General features: G+C 46.0%; 1 pseudogene; it reads right to left on the bottom strand.

Annotated features, from left to right (window-relative positions):
• Positions 1–1,104: 1,104 nt before the first annotated feature.
• On the bottom strand, positions 1,105–17,028 carry LOC147427740 (uncharacterized; annotated as a pseudogene).
• Between the last annotated feature and the right edge of the window lie 3,208 nt (positions 17,029–20,236).

The raw sequence follows: 20,236 nt of genomic DNA, 5'->3' as shown, positions 1-20,236 counted from the left end.
ATGCCGCAACCCGTGAGAAACCAGTACATGGATGGGAATACGCTCATGTTCATAGCCAATCATTCACAGGAGTATGGTTCAAAGAACATCCTCACAAGGCAAGAACAACCATTAGCTAGATCACCAATTGTGAAACAAGAAGGTCCATGCTATGAGTGTGGAGGTGATCATTGGGTACGAAGTTGTCCAAACAAGGGTCCAGAAATTGAATTATCACTATGGGAGAATGCTGCTGTTACCGCACAGCATTACCGCATAAGAGGAGAGAGAGAGGTTTAAGAAAGAGAGAGATTGTATGCTGTAACCCTTCTAGCGGGTTTTTTGATTTTTCCTCGATTATTACCGTATGTATTACCGCGCATATAGCCGTGCAAATTACCGCAATAAAAAAAGAATCCACTTGACCGGACACCCCCATTCCTCTCCCACTTTTCCCTTTCTATAAATTCTATTCTATTTTGTTACTTTTCAGAAATTGGTACCCCCTTTTTGCATGGAGTGTAAGAAATCCCATTCTCATTGGATTTTTAGTGCCTCTCTTCTCTTTGCTTGCCTCATCTATTGGTATGATTCTCCTATTGGTATGATTCTCCTACTCTTCTCATTTGTACTCCATGAGATTCTATATCAAAAAATATTTTGTTTTCACCTCAAAATCTTATGTCAACTATGTATTCATATGAAAATGGCAAGCGAATGATTGATCAAAATTGTATTGTCTTGCGTTCATAAACAAATAGCCCTTTTGTACAGCATAAGTAGAGAAAGAAGACAAAATCCAAAAGATATTTATTAATTTTTATCCTCCAAGAGATCTCTATAAGTGCTTACATTCATGTACAACCCCATGGTAGCTAAATCAACAAATAAATCTATTGATTCATCCTCTACAGCCTCTCCTATTGAATCATCATCATCCTCTCCATCCTTGTCCTCCTCCTCACTATGGTTGGTTATTGGGAATGGTTGGTTCTCCTCGACCTCTACTGCATCATCGTCATTGGCGTCTTCTTGAGATGGTATGGTGGGATCTGCCAAAGTCTCTATGTTCGTATCTGCAAAGATAGATCTGCTCCGTGGTGTGACTGGAATAACATACCAAAGTCATCTTCGATACATACAAGGCACATAAAACACCTGTAGGTCACAGAGCAAAAAATAACATGAATGTAGTTTTATATGTATCATATAATGTTTTAGTGAGTTGCACATGAAATTTACCTGCTCACAACTACTAGGTTGCACCAAGTTGTCGGTCTTCCCGCGATGAAATTGCCCGGAGTCTACCATATAGATCCCATTCTCATGTCTCTTAACCTCACCCACAAACCATCGGCAGTCAAAGATATATTTGTGAAATGTTCCGAAATCCACTTTGATTATCCTCTCTATTGTTCCACATTCCCTCACCTCTCGTGTTGTCGTGTCAAAGTTGCCCATAACTCCACTATCATGAGTGGTTCGACGCTCATCTATCTTGCGAGTTCGAAAATGATGTCGTTCGGACCACATAGAGTTGAATGTGAAGGCCTGCAAAAACCAATCAGGATAGATGAGAGAGAGAGAGAGAGAGAGAGAGAGATGACACACATACATACACACATGCACTAAACACATTGATTATATTACCCTTGGTAGACATCCTCGCACGTACTCCCATTCTTTAGGGCTTATTTGTTCTCCTTGTGCCTTGGCCTTGGTCATGGCATTGTGTATCCACCCAACTGGAATTAGATCAGGATATTTGGCAAGCTCTTTAGGAAAGGGAGGTGCTCGCCTACCGCCATGTGACCTCTTCCATGCTTCCCTCTCCCTTTCTCTCGTTGTACGCACCTCCACATACATATCCACCCATTTGCCCATGATGGGAGCATTGAGTAGACAATGGTTGTTGACTATGGCTTGAAATTCCCTATCCAAAATCAAGAGAGAACCTTTCCCACTTGGAATTTTTGCGTGTTTTTTTGGATCCTCTTCCTCTGTCTTTAAATGAGGCAATGATGGGTCTATTGTGAAAAGATATTGAGAGACATACACAAAAGCCTCTTGTACAATCGAACGCTCTGCCATGCTTGCCTGAACACATGAAACCATTAGTGATTAAAGTAACCAATAAAAAGCGTTGTGAATACAATCCAATCCTAATAAGGTTTAAGGCTTAAGATCGATGAATACCTCTGGTTGTAATCCTAGCCTTACAAAGTCTTTCAAGGTCATTAGGAACCTCTCAAGAAAGAACATCCACCTGGAGTGAACCACACCACAAATGGCTATCTCCTTAACAAGATGGAGCAATAGGTGAACTTGGCTAACAAGGATAGAACATGGGAATGCATCCTCAATAGCACAAGTTGCTTCAATCGCTAGAAGTCGAGCTGTTGGAATGGATGAAACTTCGATTTATTTGGAACTCACAAACCTGTAACCAAAAAACCCTTCATAATCTTCATAGTAAAGTTCGTCTTCAAAGTAAAGTTTAGGAGGGAGGATCAAATGTGCTAAACCTGACAACTTCTCCCACCTTGAATATTGCAGCCTTTACCTTCGTGTCCACAAATCCACTAATGCTAATTGGAAGCACAAACTATTGCACAAAAAAAAGACTTATTAGTATCCAGAACCCTAAACCACATACACACACACTCACATACACACACACACACATTACTTGAAGAATCTTGTGCCAATCATGGGATTTGAGCCCATACAGTTGTGTGGATCCTCCTTTCTTAGTTTTAGTGAAGGCACCCTTGAGCGAACGCATATAACATGTTGGAGTACGGATGGATGCAATGAGTTGTTTCATCCGCTCTTGATCCACCCTTGATAGAATCCAAGGTACCTTTGGAAGAAACATCTTCCCCCAAGGCCCCATGCGAGGTGTGGCCGAAGGAGGGAGCCTCCTTATGGCCCTCATGTCCTCTCTAGCCCCCAATGAATCTTTCTTTCCTACTATGTGATCCCATATAGCTTGCCCAACATTTTTGAACACATGCATTGGATCCAATAGGTGTTGGATTTTCAATGAAGCCCAATAGGGTAGTGATAAGAAAATAGAGTACCTAGACATACCTCTAGGTGGATCATTGGGAGGAGGCAATGTGTTGTGATGCTCATTCCAATGTCTTGCCCAATCGGCCATGGTCCAATGGAGTGGCTCCGTCCCATTGCATGGTGGAGCATAAGATCGATGTGTGGGCGGCAAGAAGCGATGGTTATTGGGGTAGATCACCTTACCAAGTAGAGCGGGTCTCTCTGTCACGAGTGAGGGTCCACAAGTTGGGCATGCGCTATGTTCAGATGTCGATAGTCCTACAAAAACAAAAGACATAACCGCATATAAGTGACCAATGCAAAGACATTAAAGAGCTTCACAAAGTATAAGCTTACCAGAAATCTCTCCAAGCCCGGGGCAATCATGCATGGTCCACATGAGAATGCACTTGATCATTGTGCGCCGATCACGAAGTGGTCTTGATACATAAAAAACATCTATGTCGTTCCATAGCTCTTGAAGCTCTTCAATCAAAGGTTCTAAATATACATCCATGTTCTTCACCTTGTGTTTTCCTGGGACTAGAAGAGAGAGAAAAATGTTCCCCTTCTCGGTTGACTCCCATGGTGGAATGTTGTAGTTCACAACAACCACTGGCCAAGTACCCATTGTCTAAAGGGTTTTACCCCATCACTAGCCAGACCAAGCCTCAAGTGACGAGGCTCTTCTCTAAACTCCGGCCATGTCTGCTCGATGTGTTTCCATGCCAGCGAGTCAGCCGGCACTCTCATAACCCCATCGGTGGAGCGATTTGTCATATGCCATGTAAGAAGCTCGCTTGTTCCTTTGGTGTTGAACATGTGCTTGATGCGGGGAATAAGGGAGAAATGATGAAGAACCTTGCGAGATATTGTGGTTCCTTGCATTCCCTCTTTGTACCTTGATTCTCCACACTCGGGGCAAGCATCAAGCCCTGCATGTTCATTGCGGAATAGCACGCAATCATTGGCACATGCATGTATGCGATCATAGTCCATCCCAAGCCCTATCACCACCTGTCATACCTTCCTTCGAAATTCGAATTTCTGGAAGATGGTTGCTTTTAGGCATCATCTTGCCTAATAGCCTATGACATAATTAAAGAAAACTCGTTATTGCATATAACCACGAAAAAAACTCAGAACTAACACTTATTACACTTAAACGTACCTCAATAGTGCATCGACCCCTGCATTGCTCCATCTGAACATTGCTTGAATATTCAAGATCTCAAGAGACACTCGTAATATGGAGTAGGAGCATCCCTCGAGCGGTGTGTGCTACCTCTAGCAATGAATCTTTGGTTTTTTGGGCGGCTTCTTCACATGCACACTCAGGCTCACACTCATTTTCCCCCTCACGTACAAGAAGATCCTCAACCATATTGTGCAAATGATCTTCCTCCACCTCCATGCCGGGCGGGGTGGTGGGGAGATCCCCATATGTGGTGGATGTAGGATGCGCATGCGCTCGTGTGGACCCACCCACATCGGACGGCGGGTGTGACCCCCCTCCCATGACTGCTTCCTGGTGCAATCGCTCTTCCGTCCTCCTCCCGCCTCCACCCCCAATCACACTCCAATGGGGAGCAACATCAATGGATGCCAAAACCCTCGGATCACTAGTTTCCATTCGAGCGCGTTTTCTCGAATCGTCCCATAGTCCATAATCATCCACGTGAGCCAAGCATATACGCCGAAGCCGTGCAATCACATGCTTACATCGTGTACATGGACCTGGTAGTTGCTCTCTCAACCATCGAGTTCGTTCCGTGCCAACCGACAGATCCACGTCATCCCAATCGACCTGCACACATGACCACACACTAAATAAGAAAAAATAAAATAAGAAAAAGAAGAATCAAGAATGTTGGTACTGACATGACTGACACTCATTAAAGATAGAGGGGACTGTAAGGTAAAGAGGTGGGTACAAGAGGACATCCAGTAGGCCTAACCTTAATGGCTTATTAAAGCTTTTCGCGGTAATACACGCGGTAATACACGCGGTAAAATTTACAGCAAAATTTTTTATATAAATGGGGCACCTACGTACCCCCGCGAAATTGAATGCCGAAAATTCAAAAACGAGTTCCTTCTCTGCGTGTGCCTGTTTCCCTCTCCATCTCCAAGCTCTCTCTCCTTCTCCCTCTCCATCTCCAAGCTCTATTACTATCTTCATCTCCATCCCCACCATATCCAAGCGATCGAGGTCACGACTGTAAGTGCTTGAACTCTCTCTCTCTTTCTTCTCGTTCTTCTACACACACACACACACACATAAACACATACACACACACACACACATGCACACACACACAATGCATACACATTGCACACACACACACACACACAATGCATACACATTGCACACACACACACACACACAATGCATACACACACATGCACACACACATTGTACACACACACACACACTATTTTGTGCACAATCACACATTAATGCAAGCATTAGTGTGTGCATGCATTATACACACACTAATGCTTGCATAAGTGTGTGCATGCGTTGCATGCATTATACACACACTAATGCTTGCATAAGTGTGTGCATGCGTTACAAGCACACACTAATGCTTGCATTAGTGTGTGCTTGTGCATGCATTAGTGTGTTTATACACTAATGCATGCACAAGCACACCCTAATATGAGCATTAGTGTGTGCATGCATTATACACACACACTAATACTTGCATTAGTGTGTGATTGTGCACAAATTAATGTGTTTTCACACACTATTTTGTGCACAATCACACACTAATGCCCGTATTATACACACACACTAATTCTTGCATTAGTGTGTGATTGTGCACAAATTAATGTGTTTTCACACACTATTTTGTGCACAATCACACACTAATGCCCGCATTAGTGTGTGCATGCGTTACAAGCACACACTAATGCTTGCATTAGTGTGTGCTTGCATGCATTAGTGTGTTAGCACACTAATGCATGCACAAGCACACACTAATAATTTGTGACCAAGCACACATTAATGCAAGCATTAGTGTGTGCATGCATTATACAGACACTAATGCTTGCATTAGTGCGTGCATGCGTTACAAGCACACACTAATGCTTGCATTAGTGTGTGCATGCATCATACACATACACTAATGCTTGCATTAGTATGTGATTGTGCACAAATTATTGTGTTTTCACACACTATTTTGTGCACAATCACACACTAATGCCCGCATTAGTGTGTGCATGCGTTACAAGCACACACTAATGCGAGCATTCTAGTGTGTGCATACATTATACACACACACACTAATGCAAGCATTCTAGTGTGTGCATGCATTAGTGTGTTTCCACACACTAATTTGTGCCCAAGCACACACTAATGCAAGCGTTAGTGTGTGCATACCTCTCTAGCACACACTAATGCTTGCATTAGTGTGTCCTTGTGCACAAATTAGTGTGTCTACACACTAATGCATGCACAAGGACACGTTATTGTGAGCATTGGTGTGTGAAAAAATTGCACACACTAATGCAAGCATTAGTGTGTGCTTGTGCACTAATTAGTGTGTGAAAACACACTAATGCATGCACACACACACACTAATGCGAGCATTAGTGTGTGCATGCGCTACAAGCATACACTAATGCTTGCATTAGTGTGTATGTGCTTTCATTAGTGTGTATGTGCATGCATTGGTGTGTTTTCACACACTAATTTGTGCATAAGCACACACTAATGTTTGCCTAAGCACACACTAATGCAAGAATTAGTGTGCATGCATTACAAGCACACCAAAACATGCCTCCATGTGGGTGTGCGATGATGTTGATTGAGACCCCAATGGTCACCGAGAAGCCCCACGGTAGATTAAGGTCCAACACACACACACTAGATTATTTTCTTTGCCACACACTAACGCACACACACAATAGATTAATTAGAAGCACACACACACACACTCTAAATGGATGCAAAAAAAATAAGCACACAAACCATTTCTTAAATAGGAGATAAAAGGAATCCTATCCAAGGAGGAATCCTATGCAATAAAGAATCTCACTTTGACTAGAATCCAATGTTAATTAGGGTCCCTTTTTTTTGTGAAATTGTAAGATATGTCATCCTCTTCCACGCCTGGCTATCGAACCATAGAGGACTTTCTTGCCGACGGCCTCTCTTACGAGGACGCTTGTTCGGCTTACTACTCGCAGTCTTCCTCCCACCAGCCACAATTGTCCTTCGGCTTTCGATGGTTCCGAGATGTAGTACACGACCCCAACCTCAAAAGGCCATACCGTGCCCAGGCAGAGTGGCTATCCTCGTAGTAGAGTCTTCTAGGGCGGTACACACCCGCACAGTTGGCTGCCTATGGGCTCTCATCGCTTGTGACACCGAGCGCCGGCACTCCCGCGTGCAGAGTGTGCCTCCCACATTGCCTCCCTCCACCTTACCCTCGACTTTCCCGTCACTCTCACCTCCCTCCACCTTGCATTCGCAGCAATCCACGCCCGCACCGTTGAGTTATCCGTTGCCTACACCACCGAGCGGTTCGGGCTCGGGCCAACGCTCTTCAGGTGGCCAGCGCTCTTCCCGTAGTGGTGGCTCACACTCTCATCGAGGTAGTGGCTCGTGATGCTTTGGTGGTGGAGGAGACAGTCCTACAGATTCACCTCCTCTTACACCCTGACCTCCTCGCTCAAACCTTGGAGCTCCACATGAGGATAAGGACCGCGATGCGCCCGCCCCGGACGCTCGTGGCTACTACTATTATATACATCGAGGGGGGGAGGTGGATCTATGTTCCTCTTTGGGGAGGACATTTTGAGGGCACCTTAACCAGCTGATCCACTCAACATACCAAGATTGCTTTAAATATTTCAAAGATCAGGACCCAGCCAACTCGATGTTGGAGAGGGGAAATGGGGGAACACGCCCGGCACAAACAAAAGGGCCTCTCTATAGCTCAGGGTATTCACAGCACCCCTATCCTCTTAGAAAACACCTTCAAAGAAACACTTCACACTACCAGACCACCGCCTGCTCAACTGCCACTGTTCACACACTCTACAAACCACCACACAAGATGCACCTACAACCACTGCCTGTCTCCACCTTTACACACACGCACACAGACACTCAATCTCACTCTCTCATTCAAAACACCGTCGGTCCGAGGGGGCACACACTTCCACACAATCGGCACCGAAGAGAACCATGAAAGCAGGAGAAAGAGAAGGGGGGAAGGGGAAGCAGCAACAAGGGAGGAAACTGTGGCTTGATTGCGCTTCAGAAAACATATACACCGGCTTGCAATGCCATTTTCAAGCAAAAGTTACAAAGGGACTAGCTTGCTAGAGAACTCCACTTTTGCAGGCTTCAAACGGCACCTCAAAAGAACAAGAAAAAATCCCCTAATTTGATCCATTTTTTACTTTTATAGGGGGGGGCTTTAATTTGGGAATTTACAATTTAATTGGTCCACTTGGCATCTTGAATTGGTATCTTTTTGGAAAGAGGGCACCGCTTTGCTCTATCTCTCTCTTCTTCACTCTTTGCACTTGGGAGGGGGGCATTAGTGATGTTGCTATTGCCCCCTAAGCTCTTCATTTTTATTTTTTATTTTTTCACATTTTATCCTGTTTTGGTTTAGCCTTATACTGCTCAATTTTTGACTTTGACTCTCTGCCTCTATCCATCGGACTCCTCTTTGTCCTCTCTTGGCCTTGGTCTCCATTTTGGCCCTTGGACTTGGTTTGGCTTTATCTTTGCCCTCAGCTTTTGGCTTTGTCCGGCCTCTACTTCGCCCTTGCTCTTTTGGTCTTCCCCTTTATCCTTTCCTTGTCTGGTACCTCTTACCTTTGCCTTTGCTTGGCCCGGACGCCCTTTGCAATGTCCACCCTTTCTCTTTCTCTCTATGCTGCGGGACTCACCTCTTACCTGAGCGGGGGAGGCAATAGCGATGTCGCTATTGCCCCCTCTCTTCTCCTTTAAAACTTCAAGGCCCAATGGGCTGTGGGAACTTCCCCTGTCGGGAGCCATGTCATCGTTATTACTGTCAACTGCCTCACACGCGGGCGCGCCACCTGCGCCGCCCCACTTCGCCAAAATTCGCCCACGCAGCGTCGCCACGCGCCACCGCCTTCGACCACACAGCGCCCAGCGCTCACGGCCATGGCCACAAGCTCCAAGAGCTCTCTTGCTTCACATTACTCCAAGGGGGGTTACGCTCCCACCTTTATACTCTGGATTCAATCAAACCGCGTTCGCATGTGGGATATTTGATGAGCCACGTGGCGCTCGGAGAATTCAAGGCAAAGCCTTGCACAACTTTGAAAATATTCCATAAAAAACCAATTTTTTCCCACATTGCTTGTCTGCTTGCCAACTGGCACCCGGTAATCGGATTTCGGGGGCGTAAGGTTCAACTGATGGAGTTGGTTCCTGATTTTGAACCCCCCCATGCTCACCACACTCTAATTGTCCAAGGTCTACCAAACAAGGGGCTACAAAACCCCAAAAAAGCATCTGTAATCACCACCCAAGGGATAGCCCCCAACTTTGACCTGCAGTATCTTGCGGACCAGGAACCCGTTTAATGAACCATCAATTTGTGCTAATTCCCCATGATGCACACTGCCACCGAGAACCTTGGCGAGGCCAAAATGACGCCAAATGGCACATCCTCCAATGCGTGCAAGTGGGCTCAGACCTGGCCCTCGAAAAATCTTCAAACTAACCATATCTTGCTATCCAGAGCTCCGATTCGCAATCTGAGAAGACAGGCATGCTCCGTAACTTGAGCTCTACACATGTATGCACTGACATCAGCCCGGGCTACCTGTATCCAGCTGCCCGATCCGTCGGGGATTTGCAACATACTCTTTCTTTAAACTGCAATATCTTGAGCACGAGGGCTCCGTTTGATGAGTCGTCTAGACCGGCTTCTAGAGCACGTTGAAGTCTACATTCTAGAGCTTTGACTTGTCATTTTGGACATCTTCATCCTCCATCCCATCTGGACCATCCTGCAGCCTTTTTGGCCTACTTAACCGCTTTAAGCATACATTCCCGATATCCTTTGGTTGCCAAGGGCCTTGGCACCTACCCTAGCCTTCTGCACTGCACTCGAGTGCACCCTTTGCCTGGCATAGACCACCTGCTAGCCTCGAACAACTTTAGCTGCACCATCATTGCCCAGCCCCCTCGTCAAACATTTATGTTCGACCAAAAGCATATGTACACAACTTTAAATCTGGCACACCAAACTGACGGTAAAAAGAACTCGCAAAACTATAACTGTATGTACAGGCTATGTACAAAAGCTTCATTTTCTTTCTCTTGCACACTGCATGCTTTAGGTGGGTTTCCCACCCCCCTTGACTATAATTTGCTGCACTTCAGGCACTAGTCGAAATACATTTTGAGCCGCACACCATTTACCATGTTCTTGAGAAGCTTGCCATTTGCTCTTACCAGTTGATACGTCCCATTCGGAAAGGCCTTCTTCACTTTATATGGACCTGTCCACTTCTTCTTGAACTTCTTCTGGAATGTAAAATCCAGGTAGCTTTCATACTTCATGACCAGGTCTCCTTCCTCTATCTTCTTGTCCGGCAGGTTTTGATTGAACTTGGCAACCCGCTTCTCTCTCTGTTTCACATAGTAGTCTGCCATTGCCTCTCTGTCCATCTGCAAAGCCTCCAAGTTGGCTATCCGATCCTTTAGAACCCCTTGTTGAGTGGCATTGACACGCCACATACCCTTTAAAGCACCTAGCTATGCATGCACTGGTAACACCGCCTCCTTACCATAAACAAGCTCGAATGGAGTAAAGTTTGTATAGCCACTTTATAGGACGTTCTATACGCCCACAGACACTTCTCTAGATTTGCTTCCCACTCAGCTTCCTGCTTGTACACATACTTCGCTAACATCTTGACGATTTGACCATCAGCACTCTCGACTAGACCATTGCATTGGGGGTGATAGGGTGAGGAAAACCTGTGCTGAATCTTTAACTTTTCCATTAATGCGCTCATGAGCTTGCTTCTAAACCCCTAACCCCTATCAGAAACTAACACCCATGGAACACCAAAACGGCAACATATGTTATCAAACACAAACTGAGGCACCACATTAGCATTTACTTCTTTCAATGCTTTGGCCTCGACCCACCTTGTAAGATAGTCAATGGCTACAACCACGTACTTCTTATCACTTGTAGACTTTGGGAGAGGGCCTATAGCATCCAGACCCCACTTCTCAAAGGCGCTTTGTGCGATAATGGCGCCCTGTGACTCCGCTACCAGTCGTCTTTCACCTATAGTTTGACACTCGTGGCACGTCTTGCACCAATAATGCACGTCCTTCACAATGGAAGGCCACCAAAACCATGCTCTAAGCACTCAAAACAGAACTTGATCTTTGCCCTGGTGTCTGCTCTCTTCATGGCATTGCTCCAGCACCATCCCTATCTCTTCTTTGTATAGCACCCTTCTAAGCACTCCATCATGCCCATAGTTCATGAGATCCTCACCTACCAGTGTGAATTTGCGGGCCTTTTGCACCACTCTTCTCTTTTGCATCTTGGACAAACCCTCTGAACATTGCCCTGTACTCAAAAAGACTTCAATCTCCTTAAGAGTCTCTCTACCTGCATAAGTGGCTGGGGCCACGTATAGACCTGCAACATGCACCTGTACTTTGCTGCTAGCTAGTTGATCCGCCTCTTGGTTCTGCTCTCTTCTCACATGCTTGAATTGGACCTCTTCAAAACACTTCAACATCTTCTTGATGGAAAAGAACCAATGCTTCAAAGAATTGCACTTTACTTTCCATTGTCCTAATAGTTCCTTGATGACTAGCAATGTATCTCCCTTCACCACCAACCTTGAAATACCGAACTCTATGCACTGCTTGAGACCCAAATGCAGAGTGAGATACTCCACCTCATTATTGGTGTGGACATCCTCCAGATCATACGCCTTTGAAAATATCGTTTGGCCGTGTGGGTTGTGTATCACCACACCTCCTCCTGCCTTCTACACTACCCTTCGATACGCTCCATCGAACCACATAGTAAAAGCATCCTCCAAATCGGGTTCCTCCTTGGATTCATCCCGTACCACCCTTTGATAGGCTGATAAATCAATGGCCTTGCTGATGAGAATGTCTGCCAGGTGAGATCGACTCGTGTGATCCACATTGAACTCGAACTCAAACTCCTGTAGCTCCAACACCCACTTCATAATCCTCCTTCCTGGCTTCAAATGTAGCACTACCTCTGGCAATAGATTATTAGCTTCCGTCAACACAAAAAACTTACGCACAATCAAATGGACTTTGAACTTCCTGCAAGCGAAGATGAGAGCCATCACCCACTGCTCCGCCTCGGTGTAGGTAGCCTCTCCTGGGGTAATCACCCTGCTCGCGAAGTATATCGGCTTGTAGGTTCTTCCTACCTTTTGTAGTAGAACCGCTCCAATAGCAACAGTGCCCGCTGTCATAGACACATAGAAGTCGTTCTCTCGATTGGGAGGACACACGGCTAGCAACTGGCACAAAATCTCTTTAACCCTATCAAAAACCCCTTGAGCTTCCTCATTCCACTCATAACCATGCACTTGTCGAGCCCTCTTTTGAAGAGGATGTACATATTGCTACAGCATCCAAAAGAAACGTGACAAATACTTCAATTTATGAACAAATGAATACAAACCTTGAGCATCTGATGGCGGCTCCATCAACACCAACGCCTTCACCTTCTCAGGATCAGCCTCTATACCGTTTTGTGACACCACATGACCTAACAGCTGCACTCGAGGCTGTGCTAGCTTGCACTTCTTGGGATTCAGCTGGCCTCCTTCTTCATCAAGACTTTGAAAGAATAACTGGAGTTTCAATAGGTGCTCCAACCTTGAACTGTAGCAGCCGATATCATCCATGAAGACCCTAATAAAACTACCCAAGTATGGACCAAATACCCTGTTCATCCAACCTTGCAAGGTGGCATATACATTCACCAAGCCGAATGGAATCCTGCGGTAAGCGAAACAACCCCATGGCGATATGAATGTGGTATTCAATTGGTCTTCAAGTGCAATCCCTATCTGAAAGTACCCCGAAAAGCCATCCATAATCGAGTACCTCATGCCCAGCCACCTGGTTTAGGATTTCATTTGAAACGGCAAGGGGTAGTGATTCCTCTTGGACGTGGCATTCAATGTCTTGTAGTCGACACACACTCTCCATTTCCCATTCTTCTTAGGGGTTATGACCACTGGCGAGACCCACTCTGACTCCTTCAGAGGATATATCATTCTTGCATCCAATAGCTTATTGATCTCTTGCCAAAGGGCTTCTTTTTTAATTTCCCCTAGTCTTCTCAACTTCTGTGGTTTAGATTTATGCCCTTCCTTAAGAACAATCTTGTGCTCCACCCCTTTTGCACCTCGCAAATGCTTGTACTCCGTCGCAAATAGGTTTGGATAGGACTCACACAATTGAACATAGCCTTCCTTTTCCCCTTTGGTAAGGTCTTCACTTATCATACTCAAAACCTCCTCTATGCTTAAACCATGAGCTTGAGACTGCATACCTTCTTCTTTAGGTGGAGAGCCGTCTATGGTGACCCCGAACAAGTATGCATCTACCTTTAACATGTCATCCTCGCTCTCCTCTTCCTCTGTGCTAGTATAGCCTTCATCATAGCCCGTCTCGGTCTCGTACTCATAACTCATCGTGTGACCCTCATCTTTAACTGCCATAGGACGAGAACTGCTCTCCTTGGTCTTCAAATCAAGCACAACTTGTCTGCCTTTCTCTTTGTCAGGCAAAGTGAACACTTTGCTCTCCCAATCCTGCTTTGCACCTATTGCCAAAAGCCATGGCCTACCCAAAATGATAGGGTAAGATTTATCCCCTGCTTTCATCACAAAGAAGTCAATCAAGCACTCTATGCCCATCACCTTGACCTTCAAATCCTGCGCCACACCGAGACACCTGGCTTTAGTATGGTTAGCCATCCTCATGTGCACATTTGACCTGACTACTGCCTTGACTCCCATCTCTTTCATGGCTGCTTCTGTCATGACACAGACCTGTGCTCCACCATCTATGTAGGCTTGTACCTGCATCCTTTTCTCTATAATTGCATCCACCAATGGAAGAACATCAGCGGGGCTACCTACCCTCAAAGCCATGTTTTGCACTGCTTGCACATTTCCCTTAGCTCTTGGCAGCCTGGTGCTAACACTTGTGGACCAGTGCCTTCTTAACTTTGGATTTAAAGCTAGAAACTGACCAAACGTAATATTTGCTTTTTTATTTTGAACATCACTCACCAGATTGTACTCGGGATAGCCTCGTCCTAGCTGGAAATCCACTCGCTTGATCTTGCAATGCCTTCTTCTTTTGCTAGGCTCGGGCTGCTCTCTACCTTCGTACGCCTTCTCTTTGCCTTTGCGAGCTCTAGTTTCCCGCTCTATCTCTGTCTCCCTCTCAGCTCTTGCCCTCTTATTGGCCAAAACTTTGACATCCTGCTTATCCACCCCTATGATGTTTACTCTTGGGACCTCACCTCTTGGGAGCTCTTTGCCTTTGCGAGCTCTACTTTCCCACTCTATCTACGTCTCCCTCTCAGCTCTTGCCCTCTTATTGGCCAAAAATTCGACATCCTGCTTATCCACCCCTATGATGTTTACTCTTGGGACCTCACCTCCGTTTTGCACAGCTGGCTACACAAGATTCTCCACCGCTTTCTCTCTTGGACCATTGTATTGTCCTTGACCTTGACCTCTACCAAAAAGCGGGTACATACCTCCTCTTTCTCTGTGTGGTTGAGGACAATCAGGTGCATAGTGCCCTTCTTCTCCACAATTGTAACATCTACCAGGCAGTAGCCGTGCCCTGCCCCTTGCTCCTCTTGGTTGTCCTCTATCTGGCATGACACTGAGCCGCAACTCCTGCATCTGCTCGGATAAATCTTGCACTGTGCGCACCCAATTTTGCGGCACAACAGCTACACCTTGAATTCCCTTATTTTCTTCATGTACAATCTCTCTCGGACTCTGCGGTTGAACATGGGCCATTGTCTCGTAACCTGACACACCTTGCTCTATCTTCTTCTTTATCTTTTTGCTCTTCGACTATGCAATGGCCACCGCACCATTGTAATTCTCTGGGCTCTCAAAATCAACTTTCTCTCTCACCTTGGGATGCAGACAGGCCATGAATTTTTCCAGCTTGAAGTAGTCCCCATTAGCCAATTGCATGGCTGCCACTAATTCTGCCCAACACTCTTCAAAATGACCCAAACACAAATTGAATTCTTCACTTACATCTTGCTTAAGCGCCTTCAGATTTGAATTCTTCACTTACATCTTGCTCAAGCGCCTTCAGCTTTGCATCCATCTCGGGTGGGGAAGTCTCCTTGCAGAAGTCGTGAAGAAACCTCGCCCGTAGAGCCGGCCATGCTTGCTTCGGCTCACCTTCCAATGCATCATACCATGCTTTAGCTCTACCACACATCACCAAAGGAAAAGTTTGCATTTTGCTATCCTCGTTCGGCATACGCAACGATAGCATGTGCAGCTTGAAATCTGACATCCACTCGTGAGGGCTCTCTTCTCCTGTAAAAATCGGTCCATAGCTTCCAGCTACCATGACTTCCAACGTGAAAAACCGCTTCTTTTTTATCAACTGAGAGCGGAGCAATCAGTGCGCTCCTCAGTGGGGGCACCAGAAGATTAAGAGGGGGAATGGGGGAACACTCCCGGCACAAACAAAAGGGCCTCTCTATAGCTCAGGGTATTCACAGCACCCCTATCCTCTCAGAAAACACCTTCAAAGAAACACTTCACACTAGCAGACCACCACCTGCTCAACTGCCACTGTTCACACACTCTACAAACCACCACACAAGATGCACCTACAACCACTACCTGTCTCCACCCTTACACACACCCACACAGACACTCAATCTCACTCTCTCATTCAAAACACCGTCGGTCCGGGGGGGGCACACACTTCCACACAGTCGGCACCGAAGAGAACCATGAAAGCAGGAGAAAGAGAAGGGGGGAATGGGAAGCAGCAGCAAGGGAGGAAACTGTGGCTTGATTGCGCTTCAGAAAACATATACACCGGCTTGCAATGCCATTACCATGGCCATTTTCAAGCAAAAGTTACAAAGGGGCTAGCTTACTAGAGAACTCCACTTTTGCAGGCTTCAAACGACACCTCAAAAGGCCAAGAAAAAATCCCCTAATTTGATCCATTTTTTCCTTTTATAGGGGGGGGGCCTTTAATTTGGGAATTTACAATTTAATTGGTCCACTTGGCATCTTGAATTGGTATCTTTTTGGAAAGAGGGCACCGCTTTGCTCTATCTCTCTCTTCTTCACTCTTTGCACTTGGGAGGGGGGCAATAATGATGTCGCTATTGCCCCCTAAGCTCTTCATTTTTATTTTTTATTTTTTCACATTTTACCCTCTTTTGGTTTAGCCTTATACTGCTCAATTTTTGACTTTGACTCTCTCCCTCTATCCATCCCACTCCTCTTTGTCCTCTCTTGGCCTTGGTCTCCATTTTGGCCTTTGGACTTGGTTTGGCTTTATCTTTGCCCTCAGCTGCCCTCAGCTTGGCTTTGTCCGGCCTCTACTTCGCCCTTGCTCTTTTGGTCTTCCCCTTTATCCTTTCCTTGTCTGGTCCCTCTTACCTTTGCCTTTGCTTGGCCTGGATGCCCTTTTCAAGGTCCACCCTTTCTCTTTCTATGTATGCCGCGGGACTCACCTCTTACCTGAGGGGGGGAGGCAATAGCGATGTCGTTATTGCCCCTTCCCTTCTCCTTTAAAACTTCAAGGCCCGATCGGCCATGGGAACTACCCCTATCGGGTGCCATGTCATCGTTCCTGTCAACTGCCTCACACGCGGGTGCACCACTTGCGCCGCCCACGCAGCGCCGCCGTGCACCACCGCCTTCGACCACACAACGCCCAGCGCTCACAGCCATGGCCACGAGCTCCAAGAGATCTCTTGCTTCACATTACTCCAAGGGGGGTTGCGCTCCCACCTTTATACTACGGATTCAGTCATACCGCGTCCGCATGTGGGATATTTGATGAGCCACGTGGCGCTCACAGAATTCAGGGCTTCAAAGCCTTGCACAACTCTGAAAATATTCCATAAAAAACCAATTTTTTCCCACATTGCTTGTCTGCTTGCCAACTAGCACCCGGTAATCGAATTTCAGGGGCGTAAGGTTCAACTGATGGAGTTGGTTCCCGATTTTGAACCCCCACCCCCCCCCCCCCCCCCCCCCCCCCCCCCCCCCCCCCCCCCGTGCTCACCGCACGCTAACTCTCCCAGGCCTACCAAACAAGGCCGACAAAACCCAAAAAAAGCATATGTAATCACCGCCCAAGGGATAGCCCCCAACTTTGACCTGCAGTATCTTGTGGACCTGGAACCCGATTGATGAACCATCAATTTGTGCTAATTCCCCATGATGCACACTGCCACCGAGAACCTTGGCGAGGCCAAAATGACGCCAGATGGCACATCCTCCAATGTGTGCAAGTGAGCTCAGACCCGGCCCTCGAAAAATCTTCAACTGACCATATCTTCCTATCGAGAGCTCCGATTCGCAATCCGAGAAGACAAGCATGCTCGTAACTCGAGCTCTACACATGTATGCACTGACATCAGCCCGGGCTACCTATCCCCAGCTGCCCGATCCGTCGGGGATCTGCAACATACTCTTTCTTTAAACTGTAATATATTGAGCACCAGGGCTCCGTTTGATGGGCCGTCTGGACCAGCTTCTAGAGCACGCTGAACTCTACATTCTAGAACTTTGACTTGGCATTTCAGACATCTTCATCCGCCATCCCATCTGGCCCATCCTGCAGCCTTTTCGGCCTACTTAACCGCTTTAAGCATACATTCCCGCTATCCTTTGGCTGCCAAGGGCCTTGGCACCTAGCCTAGCCTTCTGCACTGCACTCGACTGCACCCTTTGCCTGGCATAGACGACCTGCTAGCCTTGACCAACTTTAGCTGCACCAACGTACATTCACACGACATTGCTCATGCGGTTCCCTAATTTGGAAGTGGAAGAGTTCCCCAGGCAGTGGCTCGAGGAGTACGTCGAGAATTTCTTGAAAAATAAGAAGTTGAATTTGAATTTGAGGGTCATTTGAGGGCAAAGCGAACATTTGAATTTGAGGGTCACAACTATCGCCCTAGAAATGTTCACGACGAGGAGTGGGAGAAAGCCCAGGGCGAGCAGGTGGACGAGAGAGCGACAGGTGCTAGGGCGCACACTCGGCAGGTGGAGGCGAGGGCGCAACAAACGCCCACGCATTACGGCTTGGGCGAAAAAGAAGCATGGAGAGATAAATTTGTGAGTGCGCTTATTTTCATTTTAATTGATTTAATTTGTGGTAATAAGGTTAGGTTTGTGGTTTTTTTCAATTGATATATAGAAAAATATTACTATGACCCGCCCAAGCCGAGAGATCCAGAGATACAAAGAGAGCCACTCCGAATATCAGACATGTTGGTGGCTATATGAAAACAACAAAATCAATCGCGAAGAATTTGAAAATGCATGTCGTACACTACAGCCTATAAGTGTGAACTTTTTATTAAACTGAGTGCATGCAGAATTATGTATCCATTTGTATTAATTAAAGGTTTTGTTGTTTTTTTCTTTTCTAGAGTCAGGGAGTCCCTCGAGAGGTCCCAAGATCCGAGTAGATCAATCCTCCGAGTGTTTTTGGGCCCGTCTTCTTTTGGCCACAGTTGTATAGCCCCCATGTATTGCATATTTGGGAAATTTTGTAATATCCAATATAATTAAACACTTGATTTTGGCCCAAATTCTTCTTTTGGCCACAGCTATATAGCCGCCATGCATCACCTATTTGGGTAATTTTCTAATGAACAGTTTCTCCAATATAATTAAACATTTGATTTTGGCCCAAAGTTTTCTTGCAATGAAATTGTTGTTTTTTTATTTATTAAATGTATAGGAAAAAAAAGGAAAATGACCATTTGGATGGGCCCTACCAAGGACCATCCAAATCGTCATCTGCTTTTTTTTAAAAATACTTGCGTGTGTGGTAATCCTTGCGGTAATGCTTGTGGTAATGCCCGCGGAAATATAGTCGGGCCGATTACCGCGTGCATTGCTGAAGGACCATTACCGCGAGCATTGACTCTAGCATTACCTTTTCCTCTGTTTTTGTGCGTCTATCTGGGCGGTAATGTGCTCCAAATGTCATAGTGTATTTGTATTCTGTGAACATTGTGGTATAGACCATCTACGCCAACATTGTGCTAAAAATCCAGACTACAAAGGGAAAGCAACAATGAATGTTGTAGGCGTGATGTCTTCTTCGAGCTGATCCGAGGAAGAACCCACCATTCCTTTAAACATGATGACTCGAGCTCAAGCTCAAGAAGCTTCCAAAAACAAACCAGCTGAAAAAGACACATTGCCTGTTCAAACAGAATTTGAGATCAAACTGGTGAGAAACTTCGGAAGAAGATCATGGAAAGGTAGACGAGACAAAATGAAATTGAAGAGGCTGAAGGAGAAAGCGTCTTTGGAAACTAAACTGAATCAAACAAGAGAGGAGCTTAGACAAGAGCAAGAAAGGAACAAAAACGCAAAGGGGCCTAAAGATTCAAAGACTAACTCAGGAGGTTCAATCTTGGTCAACAAAGTGAATGAACATTTGGATGCGATCTTGAAAGCTTATGAAGGTAGGCTGAAACCCAACCAAACCCCAAGAGGATAGATGGCTAACGTACCCTCATCCAGGGTATGAAAAAGAGAGGTTGCAAATGTGCAAGGAGTTCATCCAGAAGGCCCAAGCTCTTATGGAACCACATGTTCCAGATGCTCCAAAAATCGAGGTGCTAATTCGCGATAAAGTCCAAGAATTGGAGATCCAGGGTATTGTAAACAGAGAACAGGAAGAGCCGGGAGTTGAGGTACCTTTAGATACAAGGGAAGTAGCCAATACCATAGATGGGGTGGGCTCACAAGCAGTGATGCCTATTTCGGAGGTAGAAGAACCATGGCCACAATCCTTGTAGGAATCAATCAGAAACTGAAAAGATGGTAGTGCTACTTTACAGTCAACACCTATCCCTGAGATAAACATGGATCACAAATTCTTCCCAGGAGATATACGATCTCTATACGGGGA

Source organism: Adiantum capillus-veneris, chromosome 23 (genome assembly GCF_014529385.1).
Source record: "Adiantum capillus-veneris isolate H3 chromosome 23, ASM1452938v2, whole genome shotgun sequence".
Lineage (NCBI taxonomy): Eukaryota > Viridiplantae > Streptophyta > Polypodiopsida > Polypodiales > Pteridaceae > Adiantum > Adiantum capillus-veneris.
Note: the sequence above shows the minus strand (reverse complement) of the source record. Positions and strands in the feature narration are given on the sequence as shown.